Raw genomic sequence first — 15,276 nt, forward strand, 5'->3', positions numbered from 1 at the left:
CAGCTCACCGACAACAGTACGAGGAGGAGCATGCTCTAGTACTGTTTGTCACTATTAGCCGCTGCCTACTCACCAACCCTTGTCGTGGCACGCACATAGCCTGCAGTTGGTGGAAAGGGAACAGTACACAGCCGGCCTTGTCACTATCAGCCGCTGCCTACCCACCAACCAGCATGGCACGTGCGTAGCCCATAGTTGGTAGAACAGGAATATTATACAGCTGGCTGTACCTGCTTGGAAACCTACATTCGGCTATAAATACTCCAACACCTTGGAACGGTATCATCATCTTGTATCTTATCTTCTCTAGCAATCTCTCTTTATATACACATATTCAGAGCAATCTAGTCTGATTCTCACGCCGGAGGGTGGTCACAAGGAGGAACCCCCCCCCCTTCTCAGTGACGAGCTCACGGTGTCTGTTTTGCAGGTCATCAGAATAACCATCTCTGCCGGACCTAACCCTCGTGGGAAACATTACTTAACCCCCAGATTATCCATAATCTGCCCGGGGTCGATTAGTGTTTCTTCATTGGCGCCATCCGTGCATAAAAGCTAGAACTAATTCTCAGTTTTTTCAAAACTTCTGAAAAAATGGTTAACGTTACTCCGGTCCCAAGGCCAGTAAGTGACCAAGAAACCCCGGTAACAACAACCCCAGCTACTGGGGGGAACACCGGCGGTTACACAAATTTTACGAACACTACCTCGGTTACCCAAGCCGGGGCAAGTGCAGTAAACAATATTTCACTGGGGTTCACTGATACCCATTTGGAGAAACAGACGAGGCTCCCTCGCCAAACACTCGATCAAGTTAAGGCGTGGGCCGAAGCACGTCAGAAGGAATTCCAAGCTGAGTTGGATGAACGCTTGCGTTCACTCCAACAGGCTGAAGAATTCGGAAGCACTCGACAACAGCTCAACATGAACAGTGAGTGCGAGTACACGGACGATGATCGGGAGGAATCCGACACCGACTCAAACCCTCGCCACAGGGCGAAAGGGAAGCGTAAGGAAACGGACTTCCAACCAAGAAGGAATTTTGGAGAAACCTTCAAACCAAGGAACGCGGGGGGGAACCCACGTGACTTCTCCAAAACCTTTAGACCAACTGCCGCAAATGCGGGAACGTCCAAGTTTGCAAGGGACATTGCGGAAGCAATCGCCCCGAGAAGTGCCAAACAGATGTCCAACATCGGCACTTATGATGGTATATCCGACCCAGACGATCACTTGAACAGATTCATAGCGGGGGCAACCGTCAGCAACTGGACGGAACCCACGTGGTGTTATATGTTCCAGATGACGCTGGTTGGAGCGGCCAGGGCGTGGTTCGATCGTTTACCGGTCCACCACATCTATGATTGGGCGGACTTTCAGCACAAGTTCAGCCAACACTTCAGTCAACAGAGGAAATATACTGAAGAACAGTGGACGATCCTCAACTGCGTTAGAGAGGAGGATGAATCTTTACTAGACTTCATCACTCGCTTCAACTCCAAAACGCTGAGTCTGAGCAACATAAGTGAAGATCTTGTTCGCGCCGCTTTCATCCAGGGCGCAGAATACCCAGAGCTTATCCGCACGTTGACGGGTAAGGACGGCATGCCATCCACATGGGATGCCATCATGACGGCGGCCAAGCGCTTTGCCGAGACGGAGAAGCAACTGGGTAGGGATCTTCCCCAGAGTACACACCTCTACACGCAGAGGACCAGAGAAAACAATGTTCGGATCGCCCGGCAGAACAAAAAGAGGAAGCTAGGTATTTGGCAGTCAAGGGAAAACTTTGACACCTCATCCAGCTCTCGCCCTCTTGTTGGTGGAAGGGATAACACGCACCCTTCAAGCCGAAAACACCGGTGGACGCCACTCACCAAAAGCGTCACGGAGATATTTGCCACCGAAAAACTCCCATGGCCAAAAGCTCCAATGATCCGGCAGCGACCTAATGCGGATCAGAGCAAATCCTGTGACTTCCACGGGACAAAGGGTCACAATACAGAGGAGTGTACATCCTTGAAGTATATTGTTGAAACATTCGTCAAGGATGGAAGACTTGCACACCTTGTGGCATCAATCAAGAATGGAGGAAGGAATGATAACCGGTATAAAGGCAACGGACGAAAGCCCGTTGACATCAGCATCCACATGGTTCATGGCAACATCAGAGGAAGAAAAAGACGAACGACAGAACCATGCGCATGGAAGGAAGCTGAGGTGCGCTTCCCGCGAGTGCCAGGAGGACCCAGCAAGGAAGGCCCTAACGTCATCAAAAGCCAGCTGGGGCATTACATAACTTCCCGCACTCTTGCTGACAACGGCGCCTCGTCAACGGTTATGTACAGGCAGTTCTTCGACAAGCTAGACTACGAAGACAAAGAACGCCTGGAAACGGTTTACGCCTCAATGGAAGGGTTCGACGGCAGCACAAACACCCCCCTGGGTATCCTATCTTTCCTCGTCATTCTCACGGACGGGAAATACTCCCGCACAGAAGACGTGGACTTCGTCGTAATGAGGAAGCCACATCACACATACGACATTCTCTTCGGGAGAGACGGGATGGCAAGATTCAACGCCGTGGTATCTTCAGTCCACGGCATGATGGGATGGCCAACTGCTGAGGGTGTAGCGATGATCACCGGTATCCCCCAGGTATGCATCGCATCCGTCTCATCTAAACCCAAACCAAAGATGGCTAAACCAACCATCACCGAACCAGAAAAATGGGCCCTCAATGGCAAATACCCTGACCAGGCTGTTACAATTGGCCCAACAATCACTGATCCTACGCGCACCTTGCTCAAACGCTTACTACAGAAAAACGCTGACATCTTTGCGTGGACACCAGATGACATGACTGGTGTACCTCGAAGTAAGGCAGAGCATAAGCTCAAGTGTGACCCGGCTTTTACGCCAGTCATACAAAAGCGCAGAGTAATGGGGACGGAACAAGCTAACGCGTGTAGAACCCAAGTCAAGGAACTCCTTGACGCGGGCATCGTACGCGTTAGTAGATATCAAACATGGGTTGCAAATCCCATTATGGTACCGAAGGCTAACAAACAATGGCGCATGTGCATAGATTTCAAAGATTTAAACAAAGCATGCCCCAAAGATTGTTACCCGTTACCCGAAATTGACCTCAAAGTGGATTCATTAGCACCGTTTCGCCTAAAATGCTTCCTTGACGCATATAAGGGGTACCATCAAATCCACATGGCTGTAGATGATCAGGACAAAACCGCATTTCGGACGCCCGATGGCACATTTTGTTATCAAATGATGCCATTCGGACTTAAGAATGCAGGGTCCACATACCAACGCCTGATGGACAAAGAGTTTCATGCCCAAATTGGGAGAAACTTGGAAGTCTACATGGATGATTTGGTCATCAAAAGCCCTGAGCCAGAAGCGATGTTGAAAGACATCGAAGAAACTTTCAACACGCTCAGAAAGATAAACATGAAGCTCAACCCGAGCAAGTGTTCCTTTGGGATGGAAGAAGGGAAGTTCTTGGGAGTCATTGTTACTAAAGATGGCTTCAGAGCGAACCCTGAAAAAGTCGAAGCCATTATCAAAATGGAATCACCTACTACCATCAAGCAAGCTCAGACACTGAATGGACGCCTAGTCGCACTTAACCGCTTTTTGTCAAACCATGCGGATAGGTCGTTCCCATTCGTGTCAACATTGAGAAACTGTTTAAAGAAAACGCACTTCCGCTGGACACCAGAAGCGGAAGCAGCTTTTCAGGAAATTCGGTCACGCTTGATCGAAATCCCAACGCTCACAGCACCAGAAGCGGGGGAGGAATTAATCATATACCTTTCTGCCACAGATAGAGCAACCGGGGCAGTCCTGCTAGTAGAGCGAAAAGGTATCCAGATGCCTATTTACTATGTTAGCCGTGTCCTAACAGACGTAGAAACCCGGTACTCCACCCTGGAAAAATTAGTCTTAGCACTTGTACAAGCTTCACGCAGACTAAGACGATATTTCCAGGGTCACCCAATCACCATTCTCACCAACTTCAAACTCGCAAACGTTCTAGGCAAACCCGAGTTATCGGGACGTCTAGCCAAATGGGCAATTGAGTTGGGGGAATATGCGATAAAGTACAAGCCAAGACCAGCTATAAAAGGCCAGGTCCTGGCCGACTTTATTGCAGAAGTCCCCGCTTCGCGGGAGAAAGAGTGCCAGGAGGAGGCTCAACCCCCCCTAGCACAGGACATCAATGATGTCTGGCGACTCTACACTGATGGAGCAGCCAGCAACGAGGGTTCAGGCGCAGGGTTGAAACTAACCAACCCAGCAGGCCAAGAATACACTTACGCTATTCGACTGGATTTTCCAAGTACGAATAACGAAGCCGAGTATGAAGCATTCTTGGCCGGGCTGAGAATTGCGCATAAGATGGGAGTGAAAAACTTGGAAGCCCACGTGGATTCCATGTTAGTAGCCAACCAAATAAACGGGACGTACACGGCCGTGAATGACACAATGGCCATGTACCTCGCACAAGCAAAAACCCTTATGCGTGATTTTAATGATTGTAAAGTCATACACGTCAAGCGTAGCGAAAACAAATCTGCGGATGCGTTAAGCAAGCTTGCATCATTAGCCTTCACCCATTTGGGAAAGGACATCCGCATTGAACTCCTTGAAGCACCATCAGTCCCGCACAAGGAAATTTGTGTCATCCAAACCGGCACAGAAACGTGGATGACACCGATAATAAATTACCTTGCAGCGGGTATACTACCAGAGTCAAAAACACAGGCAAGAAAAATACGTTGTAAAGCATTAAACTATCAACTCATCGATGACATCCTTTACAGACGTAACTTTCTTGGCCCACTCTTAAGATGCGTGGACAACCAAGATGCTGACTACCTCCTAAGGGAAGTACACGAAGGCATCTGTGGAGTACACGCAGGTCCACGCGCTGTTGTAGCTAAGCTAAACAACGCGGGATACTTTTGGCCGGGGATGCATATGGATGCGCTGGCATACATTCGAAAGTGTAGGTCTTGCCAGCTCTACGCACCCAACACGCATCGCCCGAAGAATGAACTTGTTCCAGTCACCTCTTCATAGCCATTTCAGAAGTGGGCCATCGATGTGACAGGCCCATTTCCCACAGCAGCAGGAAACGTTCAATTTCTAGTGGTAGCCATCGACTACTTCACCAAGTGGATAGAAGCAAAACCCTTAGCCCAAACAACCGCAAAACATATTAAAAAATTTATTTGGGAATTTATTATTTGTCGTTTTGGACTTCCACAGACTTTGGTGAGTGATAACGGCACCAACTTTGCTGACAAGAAGCTACAAAAGTGGCTGGAAGAACTTCAAATCACCCACACCTTTACCTCAGTGGCACACCCGCAAGGTAACGGTGAGGTGGAAAGAGCAAATAAAAGCATCGTCGAAGGCATAAAGAAAAGACTCCTGGAACACAGATCCGGCTGGGTAGACGAAGTTCCACACGTCCTTTGGGCAAACAGAACGCTGAAAAAGGCCAGTACGGGAGAAACCCCGTTCAGCCTCACTTATGGCACTGAAGCCATGGTCCCAGTCGAAATTGGTTTACCCTCACCAAGGGTCTTGATTCAGCCAGAAGACAATGATGCGGAAAGACGGTTAGACCTTATGCTAACCGAGGAACACAGAGACTTAGCCGCAGCGCGTGAAGAAAACTACAAGCGACAAATGCAAAAGTACTACAACACGCGGGTAAAACTCTGCAACTTCAATGTAGGAGACTACATATTGCGTAACAACGAGGCTTCAAACTAAGAGCGCCCAGGAAAACTGGCACCGGTCTGGGAAGGACCGTACATTATCAAAGAAGTTTTGGGAAAAGGCGCATACCGGCTCGAAAGGCTCGATGGCACTCCTATCCCAAGAACATGGAACGGAGCTCAATTACGCAAATGTTACATGTAGATCAATTCCAAACTTGTAAAGAAAAGGCCTAGAGCCACTTCTAATGGAAATGATTCTCCTTTATCACATTGTGTTGATAGCCTTACCTTTATATTTATGAACTTCCCACACTGATATGCCGGTATTCACCGCATAAATATGGGAAGAAGTAAGTCGTTGCGTGTGGAAGGCGGCAAAACCCGCATAAACACATAAAACGGTAAAAATTTCTAAGGAAAAGATAAGGAAAACCTTCACGCAGGTCAGCTATAGGTGAAGTTTGGTCATCCCAACAAATGAAAGTGACGGTCCTACCCGCACAATCATGATAGAGGAAACTGAACATTAACCTATTGGCAACCGCGCGTCGAAAGGTTAACTTATTCAAAACACTTAGAAAATTTCAAAGGAAAAGATGAGAAACTTCCACGCAGGTCAGATATAGGTAAAGTTTAGCCATCCTACTAAGTGAAAGTGACGGTCTTATCCGCACAATCATGAAAGAGGAAGCAAAACTTTAACTTATTATCTGCCACGTTGAAAAGTTAACTTATCTAAGTACTCAAGAAATTGTTAAGTTAAAACAAAATATGCGCGAAATAAACAAGGCAAGGCATTAACAAATAATCTTTATTCCATCAACATTCAAACATTACAAGAATTGCTGGGTACATACCCGCATACAAGATTAGAAGTCTACAAACATAAAAATCTACTCTAATGGTGGAAAGGGATCTAAAGTATCAAGCTTCAGGACCACTCCCACTTGGACCCGCACCATCAGTAGAGTGTGGCGGTTCAAGGAAAGCTTTGAGGATAGCTAGCCCATCATCAGCAGCAGCAATCTCGTTTACCTTCTCCACCACCGGATGCGGGAAGGCGGCATACTGATTCACTGCTTGGTCATACGCAACTTCAGTATCCACATTGTAAAGAGGGAAGTTGGAAGGCGGAATGCCTTGTTCAACAAACCCTAGACCAAGCAGGAAGCCAGCCTTTTCCCCATCCTCATGAGAAGCGTTGAGAGCTGTGCTCATCGCATCGTCATATGATGTGTTCGTGAACACCCGATGCACAACCTAAAAAACAGAAGTATATCAAAGACTCTTCTAAGGAAAAACGTAAAGAAATTGTGAAACTGCGCATACCTGAGACAACGCTTCTCGGAGAAGCCATTCCTTGGTAACCAGAGCCTCCTAGAGGGCAGCTTGAGCTTCATTACGGGCGCGTTCGGCTTCGTTCTTTGTAAGGTTGGCAAGCAACACATCTTTGGCTGCAGCCTCTTCGACGCCCTTTAGCTTACGCTCAGTGTGGTCAAGCACCCCCCTCTGGTCCAAGATTTCTTGGAGCTTCTTGGCATCTTCCATGGCCAAGGCATCATGAGCCTGCTGGAGCCTCTCTAATTTGGCTTTAAGTTCCTCATTCTCGATGCGTAGAGGCTCAGCAGCAGCTTCAGCCTTGGTGGCCCTCTCGGTTGCGTTCCGTGCAGTTTCCTTAGCCAACCGAAGCTGTTCATTAACAGCTTGGGCGGCCTTGGAACGGGCCTCGAGACGAGCCTGAACTTCAACCTCAAGGGCCTTGAAGGCCTTCTACTTCTCCGCAGCAACGGCGGAGAGCCTCCTGTTCTCCTCCCGGACAGCCCGCGCCTGAGCTACTTCTTGGATACGAGCTGCCTTTAACTTGTCGTTTTCACGACAAAGCAGCTCGACGCGCGGCTGCATCCGGGCTACGAAAATGCGGAGCTCATTTGTCAACCTACCCTCCTGGTAGCTTGACATTGCTTCCCCCAGCGCCCCACTTGGGGCGGCGTGGCGCGCCCACTCGACGCATTCCACAGGCGTCCGAAGGGTTGTTCCTCGGCGGATGTTCCATCGTGGAACATACACTTCATTGGAATCCGACACTGCAAAAGCAAAAAGCAGTTAAGAAAAGATGATAAAAAAAATATAAAATAAAATAATAAAAGGCCAAAATAACCCTACGCACCTGTAGGGTCGACGACAGGCCTGTAGCCGCAAAACCATCACCCGAACCTAATGGATATCCATCCAAGAGGTCAGGCAGATGGGAAGGAGGCAGAGATTGGCTTGACGCCCCAACACCGGACATACCTGAAGGACCGGCCGTAGTCGCCGGCGCAGGAGGAGGCATAGCGGAGGCCGCCGTGGTAGAAACCAACGGAGGTGAACTCACAACCGCGGCCGCGGCTGTGGAAGAATCCACAGAAACACTCACCGCCGGCTCAGTGAAGGAATCAGTGAATATGGCACTAACAGCCGGCGGGGATGTCGTCACAGTTGGAACAGTTGGCTCAACCGGGTGAGCAACTGAACCAACAACTGAAGCAGGCGCAGTCGCCTGGGTCATCGCCTCAGGTAGGTTGACCAAACCTACCGTCATGGGTCCGGAGGTGCTCCTCCCCGCTCCACCCTGGAATGCGGTAGCATCCACGCCTGCACAAAGAAGATATATAAGTATAATGGCGGAAAGTTATGCAGTTAAGATAAAGGAAGTATTCTTACAGTTCCTTTTGAGCTTGAAGGTGCGAACGGGCGGGGACGAACCCGATGGAGCCGGCCTCTTCGTACCGGTTACCGTCGTTGTCCTGGGCTGCTCGGAGGTGACAGCCGTTTCAACCTCCAGAGCAGTGGTCTCAACACCACCTGGGTTCCCCGCCGCCTCTTCACTCTCGGTCTCCGACTCAGACCGGTTCACCTGGTCGGCAGTGGAGGCTACCTTCGCCTTGCCCTTCCCGCCAGCAGCCTTCTTCTTCCGCGCAAGAAAAGGACCATCTGCGGATTCCTCATCAGAAGATGACAAGATTAGAGGAATTCCAGCAGAGGTTTTAGCATTCAGAGGGCGAGGGTTAAATAGTCTTTTACCTGGCCGCGTGGCGCTCAGTATTTCGTGGCCTGGCGGGTAGGCCTCCACAAACCGATCCGCAGTCTGCGCAAGGATGGGCAACTCGTTCTCGTCAAGAGCACGAGTACCCAACCGAGCGGGACCATCAGCTTCCCGCGGATGCAGGAGAGACTGCAAGTCATTTCCCTCTGAAATAAAAAGAAAAACAGTTAGAAAAAACCTTAAATCAACAAAGAAGACGGAGCATACCGTAAGGGATAAAGTTCAAACCGTATTCAAGTACGATGGGAATCTGTGGCGCATCCGCCCCAGCATCCTTCCACACCCTGCTCATACCGAGCATCACCATCCCGGACTCCGGAAAGCGGTAAACCGGAGTCTGGATCCGGGAAATCTTGGAGAACCATTCCGCCTCCTGGTAGTTGGAGGCGTGAAGGCTGGGGAGAGCTCTCCGGTTCTTAAATGTCATCCCAATAGGGACGACACGGGCAGAGATGTAAAAGAACTCCCGCTTCCAAGACCGAAGACTGCGCTCGGTAGCGCAGATCTTCAAACCCTTGATCCGGGTGACCAGGGTGTGCCAGCCTTGGATGCACCTCCAGGAGTAGAAGGTCATCAGGCGGTCGACGTGGGGATCCACGCCAAGAATGAGGCACACCCACTCAAAATGGTGGATCTTAGCGATCGCCATTGGGTGTACCTCCGTCAGGTGCACACCATGTCTATCCAGAACACAGTATACAAACTTTGTCAACGGGAACCTAAGATTCCCATAGACGAAGAAGGCGGCATATACCCCTATTTTGCCCTTGGGGGCATCGTACACCGTCTGGTGTGGCTCCGGAAACTCAGGCTCGAACGGCTCGAGCATGAACTTCCGGACGATGTACCGGTAAAGCTCGATGGGAAGAGCACACTGGCATTTGCCAGCAGTGCTCTAATCGTCCTTATCGGACGTAGACGTCGGGTTCTCGACATACAAGTCAGACTACTCGACGGTAGCTTCTGGATCATGAGTAGACGACATGTTTTGGAGGTAAAGAACGATTTCAGGAGAATGCTTGACAGAAAGTTAGAGTATTCGCCGGAAATCGCTTAGAAGAAGAAGAAAGAAGTGAAAGTGTGGATTACCGTGAACCCTCTCCCCCTTTATATACCCATCGCAATGAATGCGATGAATTTAATGCGGAGGAGAGAGAAAAGAGCTGGTGCAATGAAACTATGACACGTGGAAAAAGCAAGCTGGCAACAGCTGTTGACGGGACGCGCGCCGTAAAATCCGCACCCACGCGCCCGAAAAATCGCGCCCACGCGCCTGAAAAAGCGTCTGGAATGACCATATACTGTCACGTCGCCATAACTTCCTGCACGTCCTGACACTGTCAGAAGAAACCGTCGGACGACGTTTTAACAGTTTGGACTGTTCTTTTCCTTTCACCAACTCTTCGAATTTCAAAAAGATTCAAAAAGATTCAAAAGTAAGCGGGACTATACCCCTTACCTTGGCAACCAAGTAAATATAAGACAGGTGCGAGTACAGTGTCAAGGCAAAACCCTTCACATACTTAGCACCCGCAGGGAATGGACGCCAAGAATACCTTGGAAGTAAGATAACTATAAGACGAGTGCGGGTACAGTGTCAAGGCGAAACCCTTCACATACTTAGCACTCGCAGGGAATTGAAACCAAGAAGGATCTTCTGGGCCATGCTTGCGGAAAGGGAAATAACATCCCCGCATAGCGGGAACGTTGAGAACTAGATTGTTTGAAGCTCCATGATGGAATTGGTTCTTTAACATAATTGATCACTATGTTTAAAACTACCAAAACCTCGTGGAGAATCTACACAAGTGAAACTCAACGCTCCTGACTTGCGAGGAGGTTACACACCTACCCGCATCATACCCAAAGATCAAGCAGAAAAGTTGGGAATTTCTGCACGTGACATTAGGGAAACCGCGGGAAGAATCCCCACGGACAACCTTAAAACTAAATCCTTTTCAAAACCCCTTGCTTAAGTCCAAAGTTCACATCACTTATTAACAATTCATGAGAAGAACATTGGACTGGGGGGACTTGAAGAGGTAGGTCCCAGCAGAGCCCAGTTGGACCCGCAAGACTCACCTTGAAGATGGACGTCTGCGCAAGGACCAACTGGTTCCGCAGGACCCACCATGCTCAGAGATGAAGACCTTACGCGCAGTACGCCAGCTGTTCCCGCAGGGAAAGCCTCCCAATGGTGAAGTACCCCGCCTGTCCCCGCAGCTGCGGATACAAGCCATCAGGGAAGGCTACCCGCACTAATAGCAAGGCTACACGCACAAGGCACTAACTCAATAATTCAGTGTCACCTGAAGGAATGAGCAAGGTGGGAATACTCCCACCCAAATGAGCCAGTCCGTATGCTTCTGGAAGATCTTTTGTACTATACCTGCCAAGGTATGGACAAAATAGACAAGATCTGACCAAAGCAGCCCATGAACCAATCATAGGGTGACAGCTCACCGACAACAGTACGAGGAGGAGCATGCTCTAGTACTGTTTGTCACTATTAGCCGCTGCCTACTCACCAACCCTTGTCGTGGCCCGCACATAGCCTGCAGTTGGTGGAAAGGGAACAGTACACAGCCGGCCTTGTCACTATCAGCCGCTACCTACCCACCAACCAGCATGGCACGTGCGTAGCCCATAGTTGGTAGAACAAGAATATTATACAGCTGGCTGTACCTGCTTGGAAACCTACCTTCGGCTATAAATACTCCAACACCTTGGAACGGTATCATCATCTTGTATCTTATCTTCTCTAGCAATCTCTCTTTATATACACATATTCAGAGCAATCTAGTCTGATTCTCACGCCGGAGGGTGGTCACAAGGAGGAACCCCCCCCCCTCTCAGTGACGAGCTTACGGTGTCTGTTTTGCAGGTCATCAGAATAACCATCTCTGCCGGACCTAACCCTCGTGGGAAACATTACTTAACCCCCAGATTATCCATAATCTGCCCGGGGTCGATTAGTGTTTCTTCAGTTCGGATTCAAAACCCACCCAGTCCGTCTGTTCTGATTTGGGTTAGACTTTTGCGGGTTTCGGTTTCAAGTTTTCTGGTTTACACCTTAGTTGTTTATGCCATACATGTAACCCTTTTGTTCAAATTTGTATATATATGAGTATATTTATTTGTTTACACGTACCGGGTTTATTTATGCCGGTCTCGTAAGTTTTGTTTCGTTTCTTATAAATCTCAACAAGAAATGAAGTGAAATAAATATAAATTGTTTACCTTTTGGTGTGATTGAGCTAGATCTAGGATGGATGATTTGGATTTAGAATGTTTGTACATGAGGTTTTTGTGTGTGTGTGGTTATGTGTGAATGATAGGGAGATGATGAGGGAGTGATAAGGATAGGAATTCTAGGGTTTAGAGGTTTAAATAGGCAAGGCCCAAAGGCTTTTAGGCCCAAATCGCTCTTAAGTCCATTAAACCCTCTTAATATTAACTATATACTACATATTATTTAATTAATTATAATGATTTCTCGTGACACGGTAATTAAAAATATACCGACTTACATTATTTATTTACTTAACGAAACGAGGACGTTACAACCACTCACAACAAATATATTTCCTTTTTATTTTCTATTTTTAATTGTTTGTTGTTAAAATTCAAAGATTAAAAAATGAAAAAAATATTAGATAATCTGAAAAGACAAATTTATTCCTATCTTAAGGACTCTTAACGCTTAGAAACTAACGGAGTTAGTGATTTGGACGTAATTGGCAACATGTGTTAAACCTTTATGGCCTATATGCGAAAAATAAATTTTTTGGACGAAATTCGTAGTATTGACCAAACCTCAGAGACGATTTTGGCACTTTACTCTTATTAATTTATTCTTTCACATCGTGCAAAGTACACCAATAGGTTTGCTGAGTCAACCCACTAGACTTGCCACGTGGTGACACGTGTCAGAACCAGGCAAGGTTACTTCATCGCTACTTCGCGTCGCGCGAAGTTTCCTTACCTGTTTTCTTTGTGTCGCGCGAAGGAACTAAATTTTCATTTTCAATACCTGGTCTATGGTAGCTCGTCATATCTCGATCTCTCTTCCACAGTTCAAAAATACTAAAGCGGCTATTATGCGGCTCGCGGTGTAACACCCTACCAAGTTCCATATAAATTTTGACAAATTAGAAAGTTAAGGGACCAGTTAGTCATTTAGCTAAAGATATATGAAAGCGACACGTGTCCGATGACTCATCACCATGAAATGACACATGTCACATAGTGGCAACACAAAAAGACACATGTCAACGCATAACAACTCGTGCCCTCACAAATTGACACGTGGCTAATGACTAATCAATTTGAATGCCACATGTCACCACCTTATGACATGACTCATCATCAAGAATGATACATGTCGCATGGTGGTGACGGTCCGACCGGGGATGGCTATAAATAGTGAGCATGGGCTCCTAATTTGTGGCATCCAAACCACCAAACCACTCCCAATGTCTCGAAGTTCATGCCACCGAGTTAGAGTCCCGACGCCGCTCTAGAGTTCGATGCTCACCCTGACACCCTACGTATAGTCAAAGTACTGCTTGTTCTTCCTTAACTGCTATACCCGTTTTAAGGTAAGAGTTATGTTTAAGATATTTCAACTGATAGCTTAGATCGTAGTCGAGGGTATAGCCTTAACCTTGGAAAGTTTATAGATATATTTAAGCTTTTTATTTATAAAGGTTTACAAAAATAGACGTTTCTTTATTATTAAGAAGCATAAAGTTTTGCATACAAAGGTTATTGTTAATTAACGTCCTTCTGAAGGAAGAACAATTAACGTCCTTCTGAAGGAAGAAACGTTAATTTCTTTTATAAACGATGCTTATAAATAATTAAACAGAAAAATATGACGGGCATGTAGTAACTGGAAGGGTGATAACACCGGTAGTCGAGTCTCTTATCTATGGAAAGTAATTCTTTTAAATCCAATCAACCGCGAGACCTGTTTGCTTTCCTGGAGAGCTTGATGAGAGTGTTCAAACTTATTAGGCCAAAGCATGCTACACAAAACATCATACGAACCAAAATGGTTTTAAGTAAACAAAGTAATCATTTTGAATAAATAATGTTTATTCTAAAAGAGGAAACATAGTAGTTTTATAAACGCAGTTTCTTCTAAAGGAAGAAAGTGAAATTTAAATGATTTCTTTTATAGGAAGAAACGTCAATATCAAAATGTATGATTTTATAGACTAAAGGTATAAAGTAATATTTTAACAAGAAGATATTCAATCAAGGTTTAAAGCTACTTAACCAGAATAAAGGTCTGAAGCTAGATCATTTGATCTAGATAAACTATTAAACTATTATTCTCGAACTATAGGTTCGAGGTAATCATTCATTAAATACAGGGAAGTTGTTAATTGAGCAACTCATCAAAAGGTGAATACGCTCCCAACTCTATTTTTAAACTCTTTAATCGAGTCATTTCAACGTGTCACAGTTTACATGGGATTATAGATCCCTAAAACTTTAGTAGTTGCTGGCTCTCGGGCTAGATATGCGTGTGTCTGGATCCATTCATATGTGGTCAGAGGGTAGGCATACCCCGCCACGCTTAGCATCATGTCCCTGCTCATTGAGCCGGTCTATAAGGCCGTTAGGGCTTGACTATGTGATATATTTGGTACGTCGGTCTATAGGGCCGTTGAGTTGTTACGAGTGAAGCTAAAGGTTTATATAAATGATTTAGTGTCAGCGTGTTCACCAGCAATTGTCGCTGACGTATTTTATAAAACTATTTTACAGGTAATCAGTAGAAATGTGTAGTAGAAGATGGAAGATATAGCCATTAGACGCATCTGATGGCTCAGTTTGGTTTTAATTATGTAAAAGATGTAAATTAACGTTTTATCACTTTTAATGTTTTGTAAGACAATACCGGTGTTTAATTTCTGGGTTTTCTATAAATGAATATTTTAATCAAGAAAAGACTTCTGCTACGCAACATATACTTTGATGTATTTTCAAAACAGGTACCAACTATGGTCACACGCCTAGGCCCATGAAGCCGGGTGTGACACGCGGCGATGCGAGCGTGCAAAGTGCACCATCAAAGCGCCACATTGCGCCCATCGCCCGTGCCCGAGCTAGTGCCCGTGCGCGTCGGGTGCTTCGCACCCTCCGTTAAGACTAGTGAGAGTGGTTAGCTACATAAGAACATTACCATGAAAAACTCCTTCCTTATAAAGTGCTTTTATTTCTTTCTCACTTTCTGTGTGAGATGGAATTTCCTTATTTCCTTATCATAATATGCTTTTGTTTTCTTTATCTTATTTCTTCTCATTACCTATCTCATAATTATTTTGGTCCTCCATCTTCATAAATTTGGACCTAAACTTTAGGGATGTTACAATTGCCCCTCGAAAAGGCGAGGGTTTTGAGAATAATGATGAGATCAATGATGAT

The 15,276-nt window shown here is 46.5% G+C and overlaps 1 pseudogene; it reads left to right on the forward strand.

The window, feature by feature from the left end:
- The window catches only part of LOC143533715 (bifunctional bis(5'-adenosyl)-triphosphatase/adenylylsulfatase FHIT-like), a 28,397-nt pseudogene that overhangs the window by 12,584 nt on the left and 537 nt on the right, over positions 1–15,276 (forward strand).

The sequence above is a fragment of the Bidens hawaiensis genome, unplaced genomic scaffold (assembly GCF_021521415.1).
Source record: "Bidens hawaiensis isolate Kalapana, Puna unplaced genomic scaffold, B.hawaiensis_p1.1 tig00009843_1, whole genome shotgun sequence".
Taxonomy (NCBI): Eukaryota; Viridiplantae; Streptophyta; class Magnoliopsida; order Asterales; family Asteraceae; genus Bidens; species Bidens hawaiensis.